Consider the following 27,007-nt stretch of genomic DNA (forward strand, 5'->3'; position numbering starts at 1 on the left):
TTAACATGCTTGGCTAACCTAGTCGTAACCACTTCTAATGATCTGGAACTGCATGACATACCCAGGTGCTTCAAAGTATTGCATCAGTATCTCTACCACTAACAAGCTTCCCTAAGCATCATTGTTGATCTTCTCTGTTGAAACTGAAGTGCATTATTTCCGATCCCACTCCCACTGTTGTGGAGAACAGCATCTTCTTCCTTCTGTGTATGAGCCTACGTAGTTTGAAGCTTTTGTTGCATTTTCTTTATTTTAATTCTCATTTAATCATGAGAATTGCTTTGAGGTTGTGCTTTCAAGATCTTCAATTGCTCTCTCTGTTCTTCTTTGGCATTTCCTCATTATCCACATCATCTCAAAGTGTACCCAGCAAATCGGGCACAACACTCCATTTTCTTTTCCTCATGACTGTGTAGAATGAAAGAATTATATCTGACTCTCCTGACACTACCTCAGTACATGTAGAGTACTTGTAGTTCCTCATAAATTTAAGATTTGTTCATTCTCCTGCTGCTACTTACACAACTCCAGATACTACCTTCTGGTCTTCAAGATCTGGAGGCAAACAAAGCTCTCCAAAACTACAGCAAAGGATGTTAGCAACAATCTCAATTTGAAGGAGATTTCATTACAAATCATCATCCTTTGTTTAGGAGGGAGAAAAAGACAACCTTTCTTCATCCTTTCATTAGCTTATCTGTATACCCTGTGCCAGGTCTGTTTTATAAGTATGCCAAAGCCTGACAATACTACTGGAAGAGAAAGAAATGAGTTATTCTCTGGAGGGGTTATTATGAATTGAGTGTTTTCCTGTCTATTTCCTCTGGGCCTATTTTATGAATTAGTCCCAACAAAGCAAAACAAGTCATTCAAGCCTCACCACAGGGTCACTCATGAGCTCAGGTTTTTATTTTAGCAGAACAGTAACCAACCTAAAAGCTCCAGGATAGTCAAGCTTTCAGATTGATGCTGCAACAGCAATGCTTTCTGAAGCAGTTATACGTTCTTCCATACTAAAGAGATGGTGTTGTTCTCTTGTTTGCGCTGGGGTTGCTAGTGGGTTAGATCTCTCAGGATGAAGAAAAACAAAAGCCAAACTCGATGCAGACATGAAGAAGTCTTCAGGCTTTAAACACGAGAGGAGAAGCGCTGATCCCAGTCATTCCAAGACTGACAAGAACCTGCATCACCTCAATATGACAAAGCAACAGTTAAACTACTGACACTTTACAAGGAAGCAAAACAGGTAATAAAAACTATCAAATACAGGTAAAGGTACAAAGGTCACGGTATTAGGAGAAAATAAAAAGCAAATTGTCTGTAACCTCCCTGAGGCATGTATAGCTACCTTCCTCCACCACTTCAGTTCTGCAAGCTTGTAAAGATGTGCTGTTCCCATAGGTTGCCGTGCTTTTTCCTTCATTGGCCCTAATAGATTCTGAACAGGAAAGGCTAGTACTTACTATTGTTATTCAGTGAAACGAGAGAACAAAGGGAAATGAACTTCATGTTTTTGGGTGTAATTCCCAGACTTATGATCTAGATTCATCTAATTATACTTGGATCCAGAGAATTAGTTCCACTCGTTGTAACAAATGGAACCAATCACAAAATTTGCATGTGGGTCAGCATTTAGAATTCAATCCAGCAGCTGATAGCAGGGTTTGTTTCAATGTCTCTTCTTCAGAAACTGCAAGAAAGAAGAAACAAGTAAAGAACAGATTTGGTACACGAGTCCTCTGGAAAGTTGAAAATGTGAGCAATTCTGCTTACCAAGCAGCTTTAAAGGAGCATCATCAAAACTTTTTAATGTCTATACAGCATTCAGAGAGCCTTGGAGCTAAGATCTTTCCAAAGCAGAGTGAAGGTAGGATTTAAAACCAGCCAGTTCAAACACCGGACATTTATTTTTAACACAGAAGGTATAATTGGCAGCTGGCACTGCTGAGGTTCTCATTCTGACTGGGAGAACATACTGCATGCCATAGTCAAACTCAACCACCAAACAACACGCTTACAGGAACAACTGGATGAACATCTCTGGCTTGTGCCTATTAGCTGATGGCAACTGCCTGAATCCTTCTCTTTCTAGGCAAACCCATTTTAAGGCTAACCTTAAAATCACTACCACAGAGCCAGTAGAAGAAGAAAACTCTGGTTAGACTGGAGACTCACCAGTATTTCCAAGCGTTTAGAAAAGTAAATGGACTGAAGAACAGGAGAAGATGGAGGCATCAATCATCTTTTAGACACAGGATTTTAGCACTTGTTTCTCTGTGCAGCTCAGGCAGCAGCAGATGTTAACAATGCCGGAAGGTTCCCTGACTGTGCTATTCCAGCCCTATTAATTACCAGAAAAGTGTAAAAAACAAAAGATTTCACCTTGCTATAGCCCTTAATAACTGAACACAAAGATAGGTTTATTCCAAGATTTTGAAGAGGCTCTTAGAGTGAGAGCTTGGAAGCTATGAACACTGACCAATGACAGCCTCAAAGTGAACCTGCCTTAAGTAACAATAACAATGCAATAAACCAGGCTGATGAAAATCAGTTCAGGCTGCCCAGGTCCCCATCCAGCCCAGCCTTCAGCACTTCCATGGATGGAGCATCCACAACTCCTCTGGGCAGCCGTGCCAGCACCTCATTGCCCTGAGTAAAGAATTTTTTCTAACCTAATGTTCTCCTCCTTTAGTTTAATGCCATTCCCTCTTATCCCATCACCATCAGATCATGTGAAAAATAGAAAATAATAAGAGAACGAGGCCGCCCTTCGCCAGCAGGGGACGCAGAGCGGCCCCAGTAGGCGCCCCGCAAGGGCTGTGCGCTGCCACCTGCCTCCACCGCTCCCTGATGGATTAATTCATCCCCGTTCATCCCGCAGAGCTGATCATCATTTCCAATCCAACTTATGCACTCTCCGCTCTCCTAGCTCTGTATTAACGCACAGCTGCCTTATGTGACACCGTGACCTATTTCCACCCTCCACCCCGAAGAATAGCAAAGCACTGCTTCACTGTGGCTTGCAGGGAGGGGGGGGAAAGAGAAGTGAAGGAGTGCTGGCAGAGCAATGCAGAGCCCTTTTCAACAATTCACGGCTCCTTGCAAGAGGTTCAGCAAGGAGAGGAGAGGCTGCCCAGGCTCTCTGAACTGCGCAGCTGAGAAGAATCACAGAATCACAGAATCACAGAATTACCCGGGTTGGAAGGGACCTCAAGGATCATGTAGTTCCAACCCCCAAGAAGGCAATAACAAAATTGAGAGAGAAAGGTCTTGTGCTGAGGCTGAAAGGAGAGACCTGTAATAACTTCACCAAATCAGATTACTTTCCCACCTGGGTCCTACAGACAGAGCTGAAGTCAGCTGATCCAGAGGGAAGAACGCTATCGGGGCAGCAGCAATGATTCAGACAACGTGGGTTTATTTCCACGTGCCCCAACAGACGTGATCCAAGGAAAATGCTTAGCCCCAGGACCTCCAAGATAATCAATTACATGCTTATATGCCAGAAAAGTCAATCAGCTTAACCCTAACCCTAAGGAAATGCTGCTATCTCCACCAGTTTTCAGTGCAAATTACAAATCTACATTCCTTTGAGGATGTGGGTTTCAGGCTCTGTATCTCACCTCCCTGGTGTTTGGAAGGAGATAAAATTCCTTTAATTCTCTAAGGTGTTCTTTGCACCAGACTGTCAGGCAAAGCCTAATAATTCAATGAAGGGGGACCTAAAAATAAACTGGAGACATCTTTTCCTAAATGACAGCACAAACAAAATTCTTGCTAAAACCAAATAACCCTATAGACTGCAAGGAATCTTTGATCCTCCAGTCCATCAAATAAATTCTTGTTTTTGAGATTGCCAAAGCTTACATAACAACATAACATGATGTTAAAGGTACATTGCTCTGGGTTACCGAGGCTTTCCTCAAAACTATATGAATGGTTGTCCTTGGTAGCAGGCTCAGAGCACAGCAGCAGCAGGGCAAGCGATGCAAGTCCACACTCTCACAGGACAGAAAAGAAGGACCACACTTTTTCAAGGCTGGCATTTACTGTCCTCATTGCTGGAGAGCTTACAGGACAAACAAAACGGATACCCAGACTTGCAAGAAGGGTCCCCATCATTTTGTTTGTTTGTTTCCACTTCAGGATTTGGTTTGCAACTGAGCCAATACAGATATAATTTGGCAAGAATGGCACAACCTCTAGCAGCATTTGGATGGCATTCACATGCTTTAGAATAATGCTCACTGGATTCACTGGCAGAAGCATAATCCTGCGCTGAGTTGTAAGTGTTTGACCAAAGGAAGAGCTCCAACATCAGCACTAACTGCAGGTTTTTATATCCTCACTCCCATAGCTCTAATCATTAGAGCACCTGCTGCTAGGGAGGAGCAAAAGAGCTTGAAGTGCAGCACTATGCTGTGAGAGCTTCTTATAGCCAAGTTTAGGACCTGAATGTGCTGCAAATCACTACCACTCTGCTTACTACCCATGTCTATTTCATGCAACCTTCAGTGGGTTTCCTACGTTTGAAGAAAATTAGGAGGGGGAAAAGGAACTGATTGACTGATCTGCACTACAGGATGTGGTTGTGAAAGAAGACAGGCCCCAGGGCTCAGTCTCACCCTTTCCCTGACCTCACCCCTCTCCAGTCCTTAAAATGCATTAAAATAATAATAATAATAATAATAATAATAATAAAAGCATTCCTTTGGAACACAGCTGCTGCTGGGTTGTCTCTGCTCAGAGACAGCACACAGCAGCCTAGCAGAAGCTGCTCTGTTTTCCAGTACAATTAGTATAGGTGTTGTTTATCTTCTTTTAGAGTGACCTGCTTCCTCTGGGGAAAGCCCATATTTCCAATTCACTCTGGAAAAAACAACAACAACAAAACAACAAGGAAACAGAAAAACAGCAGTGTTCTCCACTCAGCATGAAACAACCTCACAAACTGATGGGTTGGATGAGTACAGGGTAAATGAGAGCCTACCACCTGGGTACTGGGTACAGCAGCAAGTCTGTGCAAAGAGCTTGAATCTTCTTCCAGGGTCTCAGTGGCCGCAAAGGCTCAGGGAACTGTTTTCCCACAAACCACAGGTTCCCCACAGATTGCCCACAACTTGTGCATGGAATTGAAGAACCGTCTTCAAGCAGCCTGCATGCAAAGAAGAAACACACAAGAGACAATTGGCAGCATCAAGTTGCCCTGCACTTTCTCAGCCCAAACATGTGCTCCTGGGCTTCACAGCAGAACTGAAGCTGGCATTCTCCAAGCAGCCATTTCCATCTCCAACCAACACACATTGGTGTGCCTAAAGCATGTCTATACAAACATCTGAATTCAGATAACTGTGATGCTTTAGAAGCAAATCTCTCAGTTGACCCCACTTAAAACACTTCAGTTGACATCACTGCACAATCTTGGAGGATGCAACCTGGATTCCTTGCAGATGGAGTGGGAGGTAAGTGCCAGAGCACATCTAATGTACTCCAGCTACTAATATCCAGCTCTAAGGACCACCACCCCCACCTCCTCAGAAATGTAAATAGCACAGATGCTCCATTCTCACCATAGTTCAATTTCCTTATACCAGATCTCCCTGCCCAGTGACACCCTCAGCTATTCCAGCTATACTGTGCTCCCAACCATCTGAATGCTTTCACCTGTTTCTTTTGCTTGGTGCTTAGGTAAATCTGTCCATGGAGACAATCCTTCAGCTTTTATTACATGCAATTGCAACAGCTATTCAAATAGGGCCTTTTAGCTCTCTCTGCCTGAGATGTCTGAATAAAATCAAATTAATTCACTGCAGTTTTTACTGCTTCCAAACTTACTTTCTACAGATGTTTCCTCCATTTCACCAAGAACCATTATACTTCAGTTGCAGGGACCATTAACCCATTATGAGTTGGCAATGCTGGTCTATTTTGAAGAGCTAGTTCTAGCTCCTCCACCACAATAAACAATAGCAGTAAAGCTGCTTGGCACCGCTGCCTTCTGAGAGGCTATTCATATTTTGGTGTTTGTGCACGCTGCATGGTTTACGGCAGGGATTTTGCATTGTTTATTTTCTGTTCCTCTGCAGACAGTGGCATTGTTAAACAGCATGTGTCCAAGAGAATCCACCCCTCTCCATGGGATCTCCTCCCAGCTATTACAGCACTTCCCAGAAACCTACTGAGCCCTGGAATAAACAAGTCTCAATGGGGGGACTGAGCCCACACCCGAGAAGTGCAGTGCCATGAAGCCTCCATAGCAATGAAAGTAACTTGGCTTTGCATGAAACCTTCCCTTTGCTTAATGAAAACCCTGTGTTGTCACCCTTCCTAATGATGGTCTCTTGTCCCTTGCAGGCAAAAGACTTAATAATGGACTTCTCTCTGACTTGCTCCAGCTGTGGCATGACCAACAAGAGAATAGTTTCCTCCTCCTCCTGACCCACAAGCTTGGACATCTAAAGTGTTTCATCTCAGACAGAAGCAGTGACCAGTTTCTGGCACAGATGAAAACATGAGGTGCATGCTGGGACTCTTCCCAGTACTGAAAAGCCTGCCACAGCCTCATTGGTTTGTTTCTCTCACCTGAGAGAAGTTAGACCAATTTCCAGAACCAGGGACAGAAAATAATCTCCAAGTCAGATTACAGCAAGCATTACATAAATAACTGTTGGCAGGCCTGTTTTTGTTGTGCAGACTGGGAGCTGGTACATCCTCGGCATCACCTGGCCATTGTGTCCTGGCAAAATGCCTCTCACAGCAACACTGGTAAGGCACTGCTGGCATTCTGCCTTGCTTACATACACACTCACCTTCTGTCATGGGATATGGAGAGATGCTCCGCAACATGCTATATTAGCAGAGGTCAGGAAGACCCTGCTGGTCTCAACATCCCATATGCCCATGAAGATCATGGTAACATTGATTCGTTGATTCAGGCAGGCATTTCATACCTGCATTCCTAGGTTTTTGCTCTGGCTGACAGCAGCTATCCAACATTTCTGCTGCCCTATTAAATCACCACTTGCTAACACAGGCTCATTGTAGCATCTGTGGCTGACAGCCCACCTCTCTATTGGGCCATAACAGGTCTAGACTGGCAGGCAGTGTCAGTGATGGCTCTCTCTATAGCACATTTTCAAGTTGTTTAAACAGGAAAAGAAACAGTCTTCCATTTCCAACCTTCTACTATCTGACATTAGACTTCTGTCCCTTTTTTTTTTGTATTATACATCTCTATTTTTCCATTTTTCTATGTTTACAAAGCATACATTTTTTCCCCCTTCATAATCCATTCATACTATAGTCCAACTCACACACAATCAAAGCAGAAGCCCTTCAGAAGCACTAAACCCAATACTAGGTTGCATAAAAATGATAGTTCCCATATGTCTTTGTAAACACCATGCCAAACTGTACTTGTACTGTATTTACATTGTGTTAACATCTACCAAATTACCAAGCCAGCAGGAGAACATCCACCCATTCATATTTCTAAACAAGGCTTATAGTCTGAGTGGGTAGGCATTAAGTTTGCTTTTTTTTTTTTTCCTTTTTGAAGGAGCAACTTGCATGAAAAAAAGGAAAGAAATAGCCAAATCTTGGCTTGTAGTTTCATGTTACTTGCCAGAACTAAAACATCTGCATCCTGTGGTATCAGACTGCTCGGGGACTCGGTTAATTCAGAGGCAGTTAAGTCTTGGATGGAATTACCCCCAGGAGAGCTTCCTGCTCTCTTGATGATTCACATGGTTCAAAAGAAGAGAATTTAAGCTACCATGACTAAATTCTTTGTCCTTTGCACTTGAGTTTATTTTCAAGTGTAAAATTCTCCAAAACATAGAACCGGGTCCATTAACACTATCTGAGGATCTAAAATACTCTGGAAAGTTCCTTTTCTATCCAGGGATATTTCCTGGCTTCTGATCTTCCTTGGCCTGGATCAGCAAACTCAAAGCTTGTAATAAGAGACCCCCACCGTATTTTTTCTTTTTCAGTTGGCAACCAAACATGAAATTCACTTTCTGGGAACTCATGGGAAGTCGAAAGTGTTAAACAGATCAGAGCAATGATCTGTTAAATCTGTCTCTCCCTAACAGCAGGGGGAAGATAAAGACTAAGTAAACTCTAGACCTTCTGCCTGGAATCATGAAGGCTTTTCTGGCTGTAAGAACTGAACTGTAGATTGTATTTTTAGGCAAAAATCTAGGATCTTCCCTTTTTGAACTATATGGATCTCTATTACTCATAGTTCCACACTAATCAGCAAGACTTATCCCAAAACCATTGGGTTATCTCCAGTACTACAGCAAACTGAGTTGCCTAGACTACAAGCAGGCGCTGAAATCAGGACATGAAAAATCATTCAGCTTTCTAGGGTGAGTATTAAAGCTTCATCTTCCTTCATAAGTCAGAGCTCCTCACCTTGAGCTATGCAGCCTCCAAGAGTCAAGCAAGGTGGCTGGCTGAGCATAGGCATTAAAATAACTTCAAATGTTACCTCATACAAGGTCCAGCTTGCAGTAAGTCTCCAGGCAGCAGGTTATGTTACTGCAATAGCTTGAGAACTTCAAGGGAGATAATTGGCTGTCCTGTTCCCAGTGGGGAGGTAGCGTTATTAAAAGAGAGTCACAAGGAACAGCCTTGCTCTGTCTTGCACAGCACTATCACTCTACAGTGGCAGGAAGAGTTGATTTCTTCTAGGTCTATCCCACTGTTTCCTGGCCATGTGCAACAGAAGGGTTTCTCACATTTTCTCATCCAGTGCAAAGAAACATTTAGTAAGACTTGAGCAACAAGGCTTAATGGTGCCCAGACCAGTCAGGACTAAAAACTGCAGATAATGAGGGGCAAACACGAACCAGACCAGAGGCAGAGGATAAGCAGCTATGTATGTCATACCATAGACTGCATTGCACAACTAAGTTGCATGATTTCAGAGCAGTGATATACAAGTGCTCCATCACAGAACAATTTAGGCAGGTTTTGATCATAGACTGATTTTCTTGCTGTTTTACTCATAAATCATCACATGCTCTGGCTTGCCTTGCAATTTGCTGAATAGTGACAGCTTTCAGTCTATTTTCTTGGCTTAATGTAAATGGACAGGGGAAAAAAAAAAAAAAAAAGATAAAAGACCTTAAACTGCTATTTACCTGCCCCAAAAAAATCTGTGAGACCAGTGTGGAAGAGTGATAATAGGCCCCGGTTGTTCAGGTACTGACTCCACTGTGGACTTCTGAAAGTACAGATTCAGATAAATTTGTCACTGTTTAAGTGCTGTTATTAATAGCTATTACAGTGTGCTTTTCCTTCCACCATCAATAACAGTTGAAATTAATCAGATATGCCATACCTTCTCTCCATAGCCTTCTCATTATCCTCCATATTTGAGACTCTTGTCAAATTTAGAATAAAAGGAACACACATCCTTTCTTCCAGGCCAATGAAGCCATGAAAGGTATTTCAGAGGCTTTGTTTTTGAACTACACACGCATTTGGTAACCAATACAAGCAAGAAGCTCTGTGTTTTGTGCCCTAAGTTTCTAACTACAAAGGGAGTTTTTGGGTAGTCATGTCCATCCCTCTAAGCATTTAGACATCAGGTTTCCCTGGTTACTAGGAAAGCACAGCCTTTGGGGTTAGGTGACTACAGTCCTTACCAGATCCCAAGCTTTAAAGAAAACTGATTTTTGCTTCCTCCTTAAATATTGGCTCAGAAGGAGCTTTAAGGGCCTAACAGCAACATTTTGAAAGCGTGATGCATGACATTAATGCAGGATTTCCTAGAACTCATTCCTCCAGAATAGGAATTCTTCTCATCGAAATGATACGGATATTGTTCTTGGACATAGCTCAGGACATTCCTATTCTGTCTAGATTTAAGAACCGTGAGAACTACGAAGCTGATAGGCAAGTCTAAGTGTATGTGAATGAAAGCAGTAGATGGACCTTGAAGTCAAGGAATGTCCATTAACTAAACTATAGATTTCAGTTAAAGTAACAGAACGTCTTATTAACCAAATTTAACACGATATTTACCTTTGTATTTTGTGATTAGCACATTTCTTAATGAGGAAGTGAGTCCAGTTTTCTTAACACCTTCCCTGTATTCTTGATGTGACCCTTCCTACAGAGTCTACAACAAACAAAGCAAATGCTCCCTTTGCAGAGCATTGGTGGGACCTTTCATCCAAAAGGGACCTAAGACCAACCAACGGGTCCCAAAATGCTGGCATTATGTCCAACACATTACAGAAAGGAAAAATCATTCATCTTCCTTCCACAAAAGCTTCAGGAAATGTTTCAAAACCAGTATTTGATGCTAACAGAAGCATTATTCCACACAGTCTCCCCAGGGAAGTGTCACAAGACGAAAGGCTCTCCAAGACAGAAATGTATTCCATCCAGCTGAGTAAGAATGACCCTCTTCATTAACCTACTCAAGACACTGGGAATTTTGCAGAGCTCTTCTACAAGTTGTGCAATATATCCTATTACATATCTCCGGCCTGCAAAGACAATATGAAAGGGATGGGTGAAAAAAGGCAAGGTAGAGACTGCTAAATTCTGGTCTTGCAATATGGCACTCTTACTTATTTCTAGATTAGCACATGGAATATTAGGAGCCCCCAGAATGCTGTACCTGCTGTACAAAGGGCTGGGTGAGCTCCCAGCTGTATTGTTTACTATTGTACTTACACATCCTTTCTCAAAGAGGTGAGAGTAAAAGCTGTTGTCCCTCCCATCCACTGTAGGCAGCAGTGATCAGCCCTCTGGAGTCATTCCTAAGCCCAGACAAGGCTTCTCTCTAAAGCAACTCACAACCCATGTGACAGAGAAAGGCAACACACCCACATAATATGGCACAACAGTTGAGAGCCACAAACAGAGCCCAAGTCCTTGTTTGCAATCCAAGCCCTGATCCCTGTCACCTGCACGCTTGCAGACTTGGATCTATACATATTCACACATGAAAGCGGTTTATTTTATCCTCTCATTGGGGCAAGTCTAACTTGGACTGCTACTGAACAGATCAGATCAAGTAACCACCAAGGAACGGGGCAAGAAAGCCTCATTACAGACTCTGTTCAGTAAAGGCCTTAGTTGAAGTCAAAAAAAAAAAAAAAAAAAAAAAGAGCATAAAAAGAAAAAGAAAAAGAAAAGGTCACAGCAAACATTCTTGGCAAGGATTCTACACCAGCTGAGCAGCTTCATCATCTGGGAGCCATGAGAACCTCAGATCATAGGCTCACAGACATGTACTCAACACTATGACATGTACTCAACACTAAGCGAAGCATTTTAAAAGGTAAGGTGGGGACAAGGCTGCATTTACTTACTGGCTGCATCCAAACCTGCGCTGACAGAGGAGACCAGGAAACCAAGCCAGTTATCACTCAGCAGGCAGGTGTTGAAAACCTCTATCAGAGCATCACCTCCTCCATTAGTGTGGCCAGGCTTGCTGCAATGAGTCATTAGTGGTCATTAGTCAAACCACACCAAAGCTGCTGTCCTCAGACCTGAGATCCTGCTTAGAGCTGGGAACAGGAGCACTGCAACAAAAGTTCTCTATCACCTCAATGAAATAGGAAGAGGAGGCAATATCACTATCACCTTTGTTGGCAAATTGGACAATGCCCCCTCCTGTTCCTTGCTCCTCAGGAAAAGCATCCTAGAAACAGCTGACACTGAACACAAGAGGCATAAGAAAGGTACTAAAACAGCAAAAGGTCCTCTTGAAAGACAGGCTGCACTTATTAGAGCGAGAGACAAGTATTTTACTTTCCACATGCACAAACACCATGTTAGAAGTTACCCTGGAAAGCAGTAAACTTTCATGCTTTACGAGAATTGCCAATACTTCCCAGACAGACAGACGTGTGGGGGTGTTAGTCAAATACCAAAACCCTAAAGTATCTTGAATGACAGATAGGCATTTTGGCACACAGAAATTGCCTCTCCAGTCAGCTTCTGCAACGCCTAAGCTTATGAAGGCCAAGAAAGTTCCAAGTGGCAGTGAACTACGCTGCTCTGAACTGGGTCAAGCTCTCCTAGCCTGACTACCCCTTATGTTCCTGACTTCAGGCTTTGCCTGCAGCCCATCACAGAAACCTTCCAGCATTCTGTCCATTTGAATGGGAGGAGAGATGGCTTTGCAATCAGATGTTACCTTAGGCTTCAGATAGGCTGGGTACCATCCACCATTCGCTCCCCACAGTCTTCCCAGAACTCCACTTGTAGAAGCAGGCTGTAAATGCATTAGCAATCTATAGTGCTCTGACTCAGTTAAGGCAAGGGCCATAAAAATAGCTATGAAAAAAAAGCATCAGTCTGCAAATCTCTTATTTCCTCCCTATTCAGCTCTAGGCTTCTGTTTTCTTTTTGTTGTGTTTCCCTCTTTCCCCCACCCCCCCTAGGAAATGTGATGAAGGAGGGTGGGGTAGCTCAGGCTATGTACAAATATTCAGACAGTCTCTTAGCAATAAATGGATCTCAGTCAGTTCTATTATCTGTCTGGCTGTGGCTCCCATTATCTGCTGTGAATTGTAGCAGCGATCTCTGGAACAGCGTTCAGACACCATCATTACCAACTTCCACGCTCTCCAAAGACCACGCTATAACAAGGCTTGCTGGATAATACTTACCATTAAAAGTGGGAACACAAAGGACTCAAGCTATGACTAACACAGTAAAAGGCCCTGCGTGGGGCTTTGCATTCATTGACCCTGGTTTGTTATTAAAGAAAATTCTAGGTTCAAAACCTAGACCTGCATTTTATACAGTACATCAGCTGATTTATACAGAAAGCTGACTCTTGCCCTCCTCAACATCCTACAGCTTCAGAGGACTACAGCAGGAGAGGCACAGCACAGGCCTGCCTGGAGCTTGTAGCGGGCATATGGGACTGTAAACCCAGGGTGTTGAGCAGCAAAGCATGCCAAAGAAAGCACCTCAGAGCCCGTGACTGGGCATGGCTACTCAGTGCTGAGAGCCTTTGAGGCAGCACTCTGATGACTCCTTGCAAGGAATGGGAATTTCAGGATCCAAACCCACATCTGATCTCCCTGCAATTTTCAAGAGTTCTCCAGTTCATTTGGGCCCCATCTGCAAAGCCCAAATTGAAATCCAATACCCTCACCCAGGATAAAATGAGGGCTTTGAGAGCAAGTTGCTTAGGTCTCCCTCCCACAGCCAGGGAGGCAAGGCCACAAACATCAACACCAGCAAAGCTCATTTTCTCATAGACTCCTATCCAGCAATGGATTAGATTTAGCTTCTCAATGGAGATTTTGCTGAAACTGGGATACTTCAGAAGCATCCCTCCTGCACAGACTCATTGGTGCCCTTCTCACTCGGCCACCTATTTCACAGCAGGGCTTATTGTCAAACTACTACACCCCTCCTTCAACATGGCTAAAAAATTAGTCATCAACCTAAAATGTTATTAGGAAACACTTGATACTATGATTGCTTCTCTGTGGAATGAGAGAAAGGAAGGAGACAGGGAAGGCAGAGAAGCCTTCACACTTACAGTCAGGAAGGCTTTTCCAGGGCCACAAGCACAGCACTCCTAGAGACCACAAGCAACCACCAAGGACACCACCTCAACATATCTATCCCCTCCACACTTACAGCCCAGAAGGGGTTGGCAGATACTGCCTTAAATAGAGCCAGTGCTCCCTGCAGCCATCTCTCAGGGCAGCACCACCCATAGTTAACACAGTCCAGCTGAAAGTCATTTACTGTTCAGCAATTGCTTACAGGCTCAGCTGGGGAAGGCAGCTGGGGCTCATCCCTAGCCTGGAGGCACTGGGGGGTGGCAGGAATAGGGCCTGCTGTTGCCCCAGCTTTGTCAGGAACAGAATGGGGATGGGGCTTCAGCTTTGTGAGCCCAGAGAAGGGCTGTAGGTGAGGAAAGGAGCTCCAAGGTAACTACCTGCCAATTAAAGGAGAGGATGTCTCTTGTCAAAAGGGCAGATTTTGTGTATATATCCCTGCAGGGTGTCAATTGGGTAAAGAAAACCATTGCCCTTGTCCTGTGTTCTCAGATGGCTTGTCGCTGCCTCAATTTGCTGTTGCAGGCCACTCTTTGCTTTTGGCATCGCTCCTTTCCATCATCCTGTGGGCTCTTGTGGTTCTACAGACACCGTGATGCACAAACCTGAGCTGGCGATGAGGAAAGCTGGATTGGAGAGAGCAGACAGTGCCAGATGGAGGGCAGAGCCTTATAAGGGGAAGATGTGGAGGCAAAGTAGTTGGACTGAAAGAGGCATCATGGGATGACAACAACCTCAGCTGCGGAGAAAACAATCACAAACAGCATGACATAGCATGATGCATCCACATGGCCATTTTCAGTCAATGCACAATCTAACTCAAGCCCAAAGATGGGGATGAAGGGGAAAAATAAAGAACTAACCTGTTTGTGAACAACAAACAAGACACAGCGTCTCCTTGAGCGAGCTATGTAGCTTGGTGGAACACAGCCATTGCATCTACCTGCTTAGCCCAGCTCTCCCACAGCCGAAAAGGGGTTTGCTGGGCAGGGAATGTGCTGGTGAATGCTTCCCTGTGCCCACAGCTGGGCTGGATGCAACTGGCAGTCAGAAAAAATTGCATTTTAAGTGGCCTTCTGGTAGACAGTGCCAAACATTTGCAGAAGATGGTGGTCTTTGTTGGGGTTGGGGACGTGGGGTGGGGAAGGCTCCCCTCCATTCTGTAGTAATGAAAACACGTTTGATTTGTATACTTCTCATATGTTTCATAAAAATGCTGATTACTCTCCCAAAGAGAGGACAAACAGAGCGATTTTGTGTCCCACCCTTCCCCCTGCACTACCCTTTGCACTCCTATGACGCAGCATTTATTGAAGTCGGAGCTGTGCCCGGCTCCTTCTGCCTTTCGCACAGCGCATCCTCCCCTCTCTTCCCACTCGTAAAAAATAATAATAATAATAATAACTTGCAAATTTATTTCAGTGGAAATTTGGAAAAAAATGCTATTAGGAAAAAAAACCCACAACCCTCCAAACACGCAGCACACACGAACTCCATTGCTCCCTCCTCCCCCCCAAAATAAAACCCCTTTTTCCTTTGGCGCATACATTTTTCCAAGGTCACCTCGGAGGCTTTTCCTAGTTGGCCATTAAAACGACACCAAGAAAAAAAAGCCTGCCCCAAGAAGCACATGAAGCCATTGCTGTGGCTTGGATTGCTTCCCTGCGTACAGATGCCACGGGAGAAGCAGCAGGGCGGGGGGGTGCTGATATTTTTCCAAGACTTTTTCTCTCACCAGAGGAGGAGGAGGATGAAGATGAAGTGATGAGTGAGGTTCCGTTTGTCCGGCAGCGTGAGTCACTCAGCAGCAGTTTCCGATACACACTACTTTTTTTTTTTTTTCTCTTTCCATTACAGAATTTGGTGTCATTTATTCCTTCCTCCTCTTCAAGAAACAACAACAACAACAACAAAAAATCCCTGCTACCGTTATGTCTAATTTATTCTGGGAACTTGTTTGAGGACCCACCAAACGTGGTGGGGGATGGGTGATTTGAAACACAATCCAAAATATAATCGGCTCTGGAAGCTTTTAAAGAGACTCCTTTAAGGCTGTGCCAAACCTTAAAGGAGGAAAATACTTCCACTAAATCCCTCCCACCATGAATGGGATCCTGTATGTCTGAGGCTTTTCATTGGCTGGGTGGTGGGTGGTTTTTTTTTTGTTTGTTTGTTTTTTGTTTTTGTTTTATATCAAAGATGTTACTCTTTCAAATAGGGTCTGAGTTCTGTGGCTTTTCAGCAGGCACTGAATTCTTGCTCCTGGAGCATGCAGTGATCTGACACAGCCCTCCCCTACAGTGGGTCGGGTTCTCATGCTAAGATCTGGCTCCTGGAGCTTGAGCTGTTGTTTTTTTCTGGAAGCTGTTTTTTCCCCTCTTCACCCTTTAAAAGCAAAACTAAACAGCCTTTTATAAGCCCTTAAAAAGGAAAAAAAAAAAACAAAAACAAAACCAGCAGCCAGCCAGCACTGGGAGGTGAGGCAGGAGAAGGCTCCATCAGTAGGGACATCATCATCACAGTGCCAAGACGACCCAATCACCAGTTTTATAAGCCATGTGTGGACATGCATGGACATCCTGACCCTTATTTCCTCCTCAAGTAACCATACTTGATCTTGCTTCACATCTCAGATTTCTAAACCTAAGCCAGCATTCTTTTGTGCCTACTCTGTGTACAGAGGTGGATCAGGATTTAAATGGCATTGTTACCTGTCTAGTCATTTGTATTAGCAGAAAGCAAGGATTATCTGTTCATTAGTTTTGATGCAAGAGTATTTTAGGGAGCTCTGGAAGCACTGTTCTATTTTATGTAGAGCCAGGAGGTCCTGCTGCCCTGTAGCTTCCAGCTACACTTACACTCAGATCTGGAAATGCCTACCACTACCATTTCTTTCTTGCAGCTCATGGCCTTAACTCAGCCCCACAGCCTGCGCAATACTTAATCCTCATTCTTTATTCTCTCAGATGCTACGTTTAACTTCCCCTCCTCCATCCAAGTTGTTATAAACTCTATCAGTCCACCCTGTGCAACGACAGTAAACAGGAAAACTCATCAGCAGGGAAAATGGCTGGGAGCTCAGCTGGAGCAAACTCTACTTTGTCTGAATCCAGGCATTCTTAGGAACCTAAAAAAGGACCTTTCTTCACAGACTAGCAGGTCAAAGACCTCCTGGCATCCCATCTAGAACAGCTTAATTCTTCACATGCCATAAGCAACTTCTCTTCCGCATTGCAACTTCTTCTAGCACAATCTCACCCCTAACTGGTAGGGCCCATCTTTGCATCAATGACTCTTCTTCTCATATGGACAGACAAGAACCTGGGCACCCTGACAGTGTTGTCTGTTGCTTCTTATAGGGGACAGCTGCAGTTCAAGTATTTCATCACTGTGCTGCTTTGCCTTGAGGATCACATGTTCTTGGACTTCACCAGGAACTCTCTTGCAGCAGAAGGGAGTTGTCATTTCACCTGCCTGTCTCACCAAGCAGCCCCTGCCGAGGCCTTGTCTTGTGCCATGCTGGTGCCTGACTGTTGTTTTCTGCTTAGCCACTTGTAAAACATTTGGTCATTTAGGGCTACAAAACAATCTTGGAGACCCCACGAGAAATACACCCACTCCATTCTGATTTCCTGTTTACAATTATGTTTTGGGATGTGTTTCCAAGCCAGTTTAATCCTTTTACTCTTCCGCATTGATTTTGAATCATTCTAGTTTAAGTATTTTGAGTACCAAGTCAAATATTTTTCATGAGTCTCAAGCCACAAGTATCTTATTGACCATATTTTTTATTTCATCACAAATAATCCCAAGTGTGGCTTGACAGGATCCATCTTCCATAAGGTACCAGGCGCCTTCTGATTAAGAATGAGTCTCATGAAAGCAGCCATTTACTGGTGTTTCAAGCAGCTCTGAAAGGCACTGCTTCAGAGCTCCTACCCAACAGTAAAAAAGGCTTGTAACCCCATCCAAGAATGCAACTCGAACTCTGGAATAAAACGGTGCTCATCCAGCTTTACATTTCTCATGCATTAAGTTTCAGTAGTTACCAAAACATGATTGTTGTTTCCCAAGCGCATGCAAACATTATTTATTAAAGGAAATGGGAGTCCCCTCCCTTAATAGCCTAAAGCCTAATAAAGCACAACCCAAGCAAAACCCAGAGTACACAAGTTCTGCTGAACTCTGAGCACTGCCACACTTGCCTGCAGGTTTGTAGTTCCAAATGCACAATAGAAACTGAATGGCGAATTCTCTACACGCAGGAATAGTGTGGGATTCTCCATCAGCAGTTTGCAGCACAGTACTTGGTGGATTTTCTTCCCCATTTAACAAAAGTTATGACTCAAAGCTCCAGCGTGACCCGGCAGAATGTGTTTTTTGAATCTGTGTAGGAACCCAATTTAAACACTGTAAGTTGAAAGGGAAGAGAAAAGAAGCCAACCTCACTTCAGGTTTTCTGTGCCAAACCTCACCATATAGACATGTGCAATTATGGAACTTCCTGAAATATATTTTTGCTAGAAAGAGAAATGGATAAAAGCTACATGGGACTCTAAAGAGCCTCAGGAAAGGATACAGAACCATAACCAAATAACCCACTGAGTGGGGAAAGAAAACCACAGTGCTCATTTCAGGTGGCAGTTGAAGTCTGAGCTCTCAAATATGTATGATAAAGGAGGTATGACATGCAACACATGCCAGCATGTGTTTTTGAGGCACTGATTACACTTGGAGGCAGCACGCCTTGCTGCAGATTCGGTTTTACTGCCATGAACCTGTTCATTCCCAGCACAAATACCTATACATATATATATTTTTTTCTCCTTGTTGTTTTCAGCAGCATGTTCTAATCTCAGCTTTTCTGACCTCCTCCTAAAATGTCAGCACTTCTGATCAACTGCTCAGCATCACCAGGAGAGAGCTGGAAACTCTCCCTGTGCCAGTGCCCACATCTCAACCCTGCAGGGCCCTGGGATTGGCAGGATTTCTTCAGCCCTCAGTTGTGTTCTGATGTGCTCACTCACACAGTTGTTTATATTGCTTTTTTTGTAAGGATAGGGTTTGGGTTTGCTGCTGTTGTGTTGTTTTTTTTTTCCCCCTCCTCTGATCCTCATGAACCTTAATTATGAATCCAAGGTCATTATCAGTGATGTCAATTATACAGTGGCTGAGCAGCTGCTCCCCCTGTTGCTGGCCTAATAGTGCCACGTTGAAGTAGACAGCAGAATTTCTTGTGCCATTGAAAATTTGCTATATCATGCGTTTCCTTTCAATTGCAAAAGCAGAAAAACAGCTTGAGTACTTTTCCTCCTACATCTTCATTTCAAGCTGCTTTTAACATCCTCAGAACATCCTTCAGCATCTCCTGCCTTAAAAACATAACCCAAAGGGAATAAAGGGGAATTTAACAAAGAACAGCTTTTCCCAGATGGTACCCAAAGTCTTCTGCAAACACAAAGGTAGGAACTGCTATAAAATAAACTCTAATGGAGATTTTGGCTGTGGGAGTGTAAGGCATACAGCCATTCACATGTTAGGAATTGCTGTATTCAGTGCTGAAATACAACTGTTCCAGGGCGAGAACTCAGCTTGACAGTGCAGAGCAGCAACAGATAATGTTGGAGTTAAAGCAGGGTGATATTTAGCATGCAACCGAAAGGGCCTTTTCTTCACCTCGATATATTTTATAACAGTTTAGATAACTGAAGTGAGGTAGCCCAACAGCAAACTATCACAGTTATCAGCAATTTCCTCTTCTGTGCACAGGGTGAGCAGTGTGGTGTGCCACATCCCACCACGTAGGAAGTGCTAACAAGTGCTGACTCGTTCATGGCAGGCACCGTATAGCTAGCGAATACCAAGAGACCCAGCTCTTCCCCTTTCGATCCTTCTCTCTTCCTTCCTCATTGCAGAAGATGCAAGCAGGTAGTTGAATTCACAACGGGCTGAAGCACCTCTGTGCCTTCCTTAGGATCACGCCACATGCAAGCACTGCTGGGAGATGCCCATTTGTCACATTTATTGCTTGCAGAGGGATTTGCTTCAGTGCCTCTATTATGTAAAGCAACACTGACATGGTGTTGTACAGAGGAACAATGGTGGTACATTGAATGCTCACAAATGTATCTCTCTCCTACTGAAAAACAACAAACAACTTGACACCCCTTCCTCCCAACTTCCTTCCTTCTTGTGCCCAATTTCAACCTTGCAAAACTCCTCCTGAGGTCTGGAAGAAAAGTTGGGCTTCCCTTCATTATTATTCCCAGCAAGAAAAACTGATGGACCCATTTATCATCTTGTTGATGCTTGCACAATCCTACTGCTGTCCCTGTCTTTGCCGTGCCCCCTCTACTGTACTAATGAGGAGAGAAATCAAATTAAAGAAGCTTGCTTTTGTCAGTGCAGCCAGCAGCTATGACTCAGAACGCAGGGAGCCCGCAGATTTGGTGAGTAAGATGGAGCTTCTCCCCACTGTCCCCCTCCCCTTTGTCAAAAATAGCCATGTTAAAGAACAGAACTTCAAAGAACGTGACCGTAAGACTGGGGATTTGTGCTGCAGACACCTTTTTGGTTGACTCCGGTGACAGATGAGGTTCTTGGTACCGCCAGTTTTGCGTGGCCTAAACATTTCCAGAAGCTTAAGCACTTCTCAAGGTTTGCACATCTGGGCTTTAACCATGCGAGATCCAGAACTCTCCATGTCTTCAGACTTTGAGAACTTCCTGCTTAGGCCAAAGGGATGCTGTCAAAATAGGCTTCTTTACTGAGTGACTCAGTGCTGCTTTCAGGCCCTGCCAGAAACCAAGTACAGAGGCATGAGGAAAACAAACAGAAGTTACTGAAGCATTTCAGAGTTTTCAGAAAAGTTTGGTTCAGCTACAATTCCAGTAAAGCTCCAGAGAAGGATGAAGCAGGAAAATATTTCCTAACCAAATTTCCCATGCAAAGGCTCTTAGTAGACAAGCATGTGTGAATTTTACAACAGTCCTGCATTCCTGGTCGGGACCTGCAAGGCTCTGCATTCAGACAGACGAAGGGAAGGATGATGCACAGACAGAACACATGCAAAAACACCCTGTAGATACCAGCTCCAATTTTGCCCTCATAGCTGCTCCTCCAGCAAGCAGGTTTCCATGGGACTGCATGTTTTTCAGATGAAAATCCAGCTTTTCTTCTCTCTCTCTCTTTTTTTTTAATTTTAAGTATTATAAACACTTTACAGAAGAGCCTGGCAGACACTGAGGGCTGCACACACACAAACACGCTTGCTGGGAACTCTGCTCCAGGAATGCTCAGCTTGGTTCTGGCCAGCTTCTCGTATAATTCAAACAGTAGAATGCCAGTTTTTATACCAGTTTTGAAAAGAAAACAGCACAAAGATATTTAAGAGTGAAAACCAAAGCTGAATTAGCCCTAAGTTAGGCAAACAAACAAATAAATAAAAAAGAAGAAAAGTTTAAAAATTAAGCCCCAGAGATATGCTCACAAATCAGTCACGTGTCAGAGCGATCTTGGATTCTGGTCTGTATTCACACACTCCATCATAGGTTGGTTGCCATTAGTGTCAGTTTAACAATGGAGAAAAAGGAAAACCATCTGATATATTGCCAGCTTCTTTCCTCTGCATCCTCCTGGAAAGGGTACCATAGCTCAAAGCAGGGCAGCAAAGCAATAATAGTCACCCCCAAGGGGTAGAAGTACAACCAAATTGCCTATACATCATTTAAGACATTAATTTCTCCTAACTGGGGCCACAGAGCACACAAATATCTTCTTGATGACTATACAGTTGTTTTGTAACACCACTGAACAACATAGGGAAGCTCAAGTCCATGAGAGGACTGCTTCAGTGCTGTCATGCTCTGATATGGTTTAATTTTTAGGTAGCCCTGTGTGGAACCAGGAGTTGGATTCGATGACCCCCGTGGGTCCTTTCCAACTCAGATACTCTATGATTCTACTTTAACCTTTTAAAGTTTCTTTTCACTATAACCCTCCACGGGGTTTGTGATGCTGCAAAAACTCAGCTTACCATTTATTCTTAAATCACACGTTTCTTATATATAATACACACAAGCTTGAACCCATCTTAATGGGAACCCCTCAGTGTTTAAAATTATTAAGAAAGCCACAAAACCAAACCTGGAGCTCCAGCTTGCAAAACCCCTGTGAGATGGCTCTGCGGATGGGTGCAGCTATGGCAGCCTTGGGTGCACCCTGGGGTCCAGACACCTCCTCCCACTGGTACCACAACATCATGAGGTACACACAGCTGCAGAGGAAGAGTGGCCACATCCCCCCAGGTTTATTATCTCGATCAATAGCCGAGCTGCAGGTTGGTTCATCCTGTCAGATGGTAATCAGTGATAACGTATCTCAACTGCAAGCCGATGTCTTGAAGCACAGCTGTGCACAGTTGCCCCTTAATTCCTGCATACAGCAGGCCTATGCTGTTTTGTTCCACCTTCTCTGTTACCCAGAGCAGAAGCAGCAGCAGCATTGTTCCCCTCCTGTTTTAAAAAATTAAAGCTTCCCATAATTCAAACTTAATAAAGTTAATGAAGTGATTTTTAAGGTCCATAAAAAATCCACCTGATGTGCAAAGTTCAAGGGTTTACAAATGTAAGGGAATGGTTTGGCTGTTATCTTTCTCAAGCAGGACAAGTAACTCCAGCTTTCCATACAAAATAGAGCCTCTGATTTACCCTTGCACCAACTTACTAGCACAGTAAGGCCAATTTAGGCAGCTTCCTATAGACTACAGAGCCCAGTGCAAACAGGCAACAAAATCAGACCAGTTCTTCAGGCATGATTCTGGCCCAGCCATAAAATAGCAAACACGAGTTTTGGTTGGTGTTTCTAAGATCACACTTCCCTTATCAAACTCACAGGAGATCCAGAAGACAACTTCAATGCGTTCTCCCAATTAAACAGCTTGTTTGCATCTAATGCTGTGTTTATTGACTCCTGGGCCTGTATTGATTCTGAATAGGCTACAGCTAAGGTTTAGTAAATGCCTTGGAGATAAATCAGCATGCAGGTAATAAACTGCAGATCGCATAAGCAAACATTACTTAATTATATTCCTATTAATATATTGAGTCTGTAATGAATTTTTGAGGCATTTAATTATCAATTTGACAAGATAATCTAGGGGTAGTTAATGATGGACCAGTAAATTGTTAAAAAGAAAAACCTGCGGATGCTTAATAAGTCTCCTAACTGACAGCGAATTAACTTGCTTTAGCTGTCTGGTTAAATAGACAGCAGTTAATTACAGAGCGCTTAAACAGTCTCACAATTTTAATATATAACCCTCTTTGCTGTGTGGTTACCATGCAGCTGGAGACACGGGTTTTTCTCCATGTATTTCCCTCAGACAGCTGAATTACTCGCTGTTGCAACCACTGACTTCAGTGAGATTCAGCAGTTGGGACCTTATTATTTGCAAATGCAATGGGCCGCTCCTTCTCTTTAGCGATCAGAGCTTGGGATTTGCACCAAAAGGGGCATTTTTTTTTTTGCTCATAGGAATGGTGACGCTTTGGAAATGAAAGTGGTCACCAATAAAGCTCCATGTGGCCCCAGGTCAGGCAGAAAAAACAGCCTGGCTGAACATTGCTATCGAGATACTTGTGTAGATCCAAGAAATGCTTCGCCCTGTGCCGACGTGCAGCTCCTTCTTTGGATAAAATCTGACACTTCACTGCTTCAGCACTGACTCATACAAAGATGATCACTTGCCATAGTGTTTTGGGAATGTTAAAAAGGGAAAGAAAAAAAATAAAAATAAAATAAAAAGGCAAATGAGCCAGCAAAAGCTGTACAGCTCATTACAAAGGTTAGTGAGCAAGGGTAACAAGCAGTAATAGCTGTGCCACCTTCTCTAGGAATAGCCCCGAGCTGCACTGAGGAAGCAAAGCTTCCCTGAGCTGAGGAAGTGTTGGCAATGGTTGGTTTGAAATGTAAAACGCTGCTGATAATCCCGGGTTGAGCATGAATAAAACATCGTAGATCCTTAATCAGCTGGAGAAAACACATGCGGATCCAATAAGAAAAGCTCATTTCAGGAAGTGGAAGCGATGTTGTTTGACTCCAGGAGTTCAGAGGCCCCAAGTCATCAGTCTCTCCTATCATTAGCATAAAGAGAAATTTTCCAGTGCTGGTTCTTTTAATTTCTTTACTTTGGGGAGCCGTTAAGGATGAAGCCTTTTTCCCCTCAGTAATTATGCAGCATAAAAGCCCTCTCTCCAAAAATAAACAAAAACATTCAAGCAATAACACAGATCCAGGAAGAAGGGCCACCAAAATTTCACCAAATGCCTCGAAACTGGAAAACTAAAGCAGGGTCCCATACTCAGACAGATATTTGCATGACAGGGCAATAACAACAGCAGTGTCATCATAAGCACTGGAGTTTGCATCCCCAGCTTCAGTCATGTCATGCTCTTCAGAGTTAGGCCAGGAGAACCTCAGCAAGGTTCTTGAAGGGCAGAGTCCTTAGGTATCATTCTCCAGCATCACCCAAGAGAGAGGAAAAGGTTTCTGTCACCTCTGCTTCAACATCAGAAACAGCCCTTTTGGTAACAAAGGACAACACCAACTTCAGCTCAAACAGACAGAGCCCAAGAGGGTCCAGCTGCAGGAGGTGCACAGCAAAGCTCAGCATCCCTGTGAGGCTGACACTGCTTTTGCATCAAGTACTGTTTAATGCTTCCAGCAGATCTGCTTTGCCTAAGAAAGGCAAGAAAAGCCACGAGGCAACCTCACCACCTCCAAAGTATTGCTTGCCACAGATTGATTTATCACTGACATAGAGGGAGGGACTACATCTTCAAACACAGGCGTTGCCATACCTTGCCCTCTCACTCCAGCTCTGCCAGACTCATCCCTTTTTACCTCAACCTCTGAGCAATGGGCTCCCATCTAGAGGCACCCTGTTACTGGTTGGGTCCCCATCGGGCCATTCTCCCAACAGGGCACACAGGGGAAGCTGTGCTGAGTTTAACTCTTTGCTTACTGCAAGAGAAGGCAGTGCTGTCCCTGCACCAACACTAGCAGGGCTGTGCTGAGCACAACACTTACTTCTGCCCCACTAACGTGGGGGACGTGTAGAAGCAGCCCCTCACCTCTCCTCCCCACCAGGGCTGAGCGCTGCAGGCTCTGCACATCCCTCTCCTTTTGCAATGACGGTTGCCGGGGTTTCTCCTTGGCTGCTGTTTTTGGGCCCAGCTGCAGGAGGGCTCTGCTCCAACACAGGCTCAGCTGGGTTCGCACAATGGGAAAACAAAAGCCCGCTCGCTTGGGATCTGAACCTTTTCAGCCCTGTTTCCTTTTCCGATGCTTTCATTTCCTCCGAGTAAAACGCTGCTGAAAGGAGAGCAGTGTGGTGGGAGCGGCTGCAGCGGGCATCGGGTGCCGCTTCATCTGGGTCAGTGATTTCAAAGGGGCCTTCGCTCAGCACCTCCCTTACAAATCATATCTCTTCTAAGAAAGCTTTCAAAGATGATAAGCTGCGAATTGAGCCCCACTTATTTTTTTGCCACTTGCAGCCCTCAATGCACCCGACAAACCCGAGGAAGCACCTGGGGATGTCAAGAGGGACCTGGGCTATCCGCTCGTTGGTTCTTAGGGTATAGCGTGGGAAAGGGGAGGAGGGGACTAGGGCGGTATTACTGCCACTGCAAATGGCCGCAGGGCGGCGAGGAGCGGCGGAGGAACGACCCGGAGCCCCCCGTGCACCTGCTCCAGCCCCGGCAAGGCAGCAGAGGGCGCTCGGGGAGCGGCGGTGCGGTGTCCCCGGGCCGTGCGGGGAGGGATCACGGAGCAGAACGGGGCTACCGGACCCAGGCTTTGCTCGAGGTTGTCCCAATCTTTCTCCAGGCTCCGTTTGCTGGGTCGCTGACAACAGGACTCGCTCCAGGTGCCTTCATGCTGCGGTGTTGTAGCCATAAAGCACTGCGGGTGTCCTGCTCAGGGAATGGTACCAAGTGTCATCTCCAAGTCAGTGTGCTGTCCTTATGCAGGACCAAGTGCACTCCTAGGCTGTCATTCATTTCCAGCTTGTCTCACCTGGAAAGATATTTGATGGCAGTGCTGTTTCTGCCTAGGCAGAACATTTTACACATTCTTGTATAATGGGGGGTAGATTAAGGGCAAAGGGAAATTGTACTAGGATGGAAAAACTCATGGAACTCCAATGTAATGGCAGCATGCATATAAGGAAGCACTGGGATCCTTGGACAGCCCAGTTCCTGAGGCAGGGTCTGCTCTGGAAGAGGAGAGGGGTGGAAACAACACACCTGTGAGGAAAAGGGCCAGCCATGCAACAGCTTTCTTCCCCTCACCCATCCACCACAACGCTGACCTCCATCCTGTAGTCTGCTCCACCAACAGCTGGTATCGGTTTTGGAAGGTTTGAGGGGGACATGCAGCTCCCTCCCTCCCTCCCTCACTCTTTGGCTACTTCTTCTGGACAGACAACGGTGGGTCCCAGTTCTGTGGGGACCCAGAGCCTGCCCCTCCAATCCCCTCCAGATTACAAGGACCTCAATGTGTCAACAAGCAGCTTTGCTTTCTTTCAAGTTGCACCAAGTGACATAGGCTGAGCCGTTTGTGCTCGGGGCTCTCCTCGGCCCATCTCACTGCACTGCACCCCTTCCCACACAGAGGAACCAGTCACCTCTTCCCAATTTCAGCACCTCAATAAAGAAAGGCAACTCATGGTGATGGAGTGGCCAGAAACGTGGCACGTGGCTCATGGGGACAGCAATGAGGCTGGGATGCTCAGGACTGTGGGTGACAGCAGCACCCTGTGCCACCTCACACAAGGGCTGTAACCCAACAGAAAGACCCTTCCTTGGAGCCCCTCTGACCACGAATGGCATGAGCAGCACATCTCTGGAAGCGACTGGTTTGCTCCAGTAGCCTCTTTACAAGCACCCAGGGACAGCTCCGCGGGAATCGCTGTGTTTTTAAAAGGCCACTTATAAGCTTTAATGCTGTGCTGGGGGAGAGGGTAAGGAGAAGGGGGGGTCAGGGAGGGTGGCTGCATTGACTGCTCAGGACTTAAAGCTGTAAACCTCTTCTTCCCTCGCTCGTTGCTGGGACATTTTTATTGGTGAGATGAAGGGAGACAGAGCACAGCTCCACAACTTGCTCTTCTTCTAGAGGTTAATGACCCAGTTAGCAGCTCTTGGCTGCATTTCCCGACATTTTGCAGACATCAAGACCCGTCTCCCTGCCAAGTACATTCTGTTCCCTGGAGCTCAGCCAATGCATCTCAGATTACTATGTAATGCGACAAAGAGGGAGAGCTGGAGGTGAGGGTGGGGGCTGGAGGGGAGATACGGGAGCCATTGGGGAGGGGGCAGGGAGAGGGTGGGAGAATGGGAAGCGCCACTTCTAAATATAACATCTGAGATGGAAATGAAGCTCCCAAGGTGCTT

At 44.8% G+C, this 27,007-nt stretch overlaps 1 long non-coding RNA gene across 5 annotated transcripts; it reads right to left on the bottom strand.

Moving 5' to 3' along the window:
• Positions 1–887: 887 nt before the first annotated feature.
• On the bottom strand, positions 888–25,921 carry LOC107318302 (uncharacterized). 5 transcript variants are annotated; one of them, XR_014933585.1, is made up of 5 exons: positions 14,420–14,716; positions 13,532–14,295; positions 11,340–12,247; positions 4,994–5,155; positions 888–2,341 (listed from the first exon to the last, which is right to left on the bottom strand). It is a non-coding gene; the product is annotated as an uncharacterized LOC107318302 (long non-coding RNA). The 5 variants fall into 5 exon arrangements; XR_014933583.1 differs by having other exon boundaries at positions 888–1,690; positions 2,176–5,155; XR_014933586.1 differs by having other exon boundaries at positions 888–1,190; positions 1,349–5,155.
• Positions 25,922–27,007: the final 1,086 nt, after the last annotated feature.

The sequence above is a fragment of the Coturnix japonica genome, chromosome 12 (genome assembly GCF_054131305.1).
Source record: "Coturnix japonica strain WE chromosome 12, WE-NBRP24, whole genome shotgun sequence".
Taxonomy (NCBI): domain Eukaryota; kingdom Metazoa; phylum Chordata; class Aves; order Galliformes; family Phasianidae; genus Coturnix; species Coturnix japonica.